The sequence below is a fragment of the Brachyhypopomus gauderio genome, unplaced genomic scaffold (genome assembly GCF_052324685.1).
Source record: "Brachyhypopomus gauderio isolate BG-103 unplaced genomic scaffold, BGAUD_0.2 sc64, whole genome shotgun sequence".
Classification (NCBI taxonomy): Eukaryota; Metazoa; Chordata; class Actinopteri; order Gymnotiformes; family Hypopomidae; genus Brachyhypopomus; species Brachyhypopomus gauderio.
In genome coordinates this window covers 712,119-713,423 of record NW_027506885.1, presented here as the reverse complement: position 1 = coordinate 713,423, position 1,305 = coordinate 712,119, and the positions used below count along the sequence as shown (strand labels likewise).

The 1,305-nt window shown below is 43.5% G+C and overlaps 1 protein-coding gene across 2 annotated transcripts in view; it reads right to left on the bottom strand.

The window, feature by feature from the left end:
- Nucleotides 1-308, bottom strand: part of zbtb7c (zinc finger and BTB domain containing 7C) — a 21,532-nt gene extending 21,224 nt beyond the window's left edge. For both annotated transcript variants that reach the window (XM_076988854.1, XM_076988855.1), the window contains exon 1: nucleotides 171-308. The gene's annotated coding sequence lies outside the window, so the exon portion shown is untranslated. The remainder of the gene's footprint in view (nucleotides 1-170) is intronic.
- Between the last annotated feature and the right edge of the window lie 997 nt (nucleotides 309-1,305).

Here is a 1,305-nt window from a genome sequence, read left to right as displayed (position 1 = left end):
GGACCAATTCTTACCAAGGCAATCAACACATGGTGAGTACAGATATACTGAGAACGTATACACAGCGTACATTGTGAATGAGCAATGGAAGAGAGAGAGGCACAGACGGAGAGAGAGAGAGGCACAGAGAGAGAGAGAGAGAGAGAGAGAGAGAGAGAGAGAGCGCTGACCTTTCAGTGGTGCTGGTTGAGTTGTGTGCTGTCAGTGTCGGGCAGAAAGCTGCTCTCCTCTCTGAAGGCTGTGAAAGTGAGAGCAAACGTCAGACAGAGAGAGAGCGATAAGGAGAAGAGTTGAGCTGCACGCAGGAAGGTGTGTCACAGATTCAGGGAGGGTAAGAGAGAGAGGAAGAAAGAGGGAGGGAGAGGGAGGGAAAGAGAGAGCGAGAGATCACTACACGGAACAAAACAAACGTGTGCCCCCACCCAGAGCCCTCCCTCCAAACCAAAAGTATTTTGGCAGCGTGCCTCACGTGTCCACCTGAGCCACATCTCACTGAGCTGGGAGTGTAACACACACACACACACACACACATGCATGCACATATACACAAGAATACACAAATACATACACACACATAATCATACGTGTATACACATACACACACACGCATGCATGCACATATACACATAAGAATACACAAATACACACACACACATAATCATACGTGCATACACACACAAACACACACACATGCATGCAAATATACACATAAAAATACACAAATACACACACACATAATCATACATGTATACACACACACACACACATGCATGCACGTATACACATAAGAATACAAAATACACATACACATAATCATACGTGCACACACACACACACAAGCACATGCACATATACACATAAGAATATGTGCATACATACATACAAACACACACATACATGCACGCACATATACACATAAGAATACACAAATACACATAATCATACGTGCACACAAACACACACACACGTATGCACACACACACAAGCATACGTGTGTATATACACACACATGCATGCACATACACACAAGAATAATTGCCTACACACAATAACACACACATGCATACACATACACACACAAGCATACCTGTGTGCACACACACATGCATCAACACACCCACACATATACCTGTACATGCACATAAACAGGTATATTTCAGTGTTCAGTGTGCTATACATTTTACACTATAGCACACTGAACATCACACAGAACTTCCTTAGCTGCCCTGATGTCCCCTCACATCTAACATCCTCACATCGATTCACCTTCAGCAAATGTGTAGATGTGTAGATTTGGGACTTGAA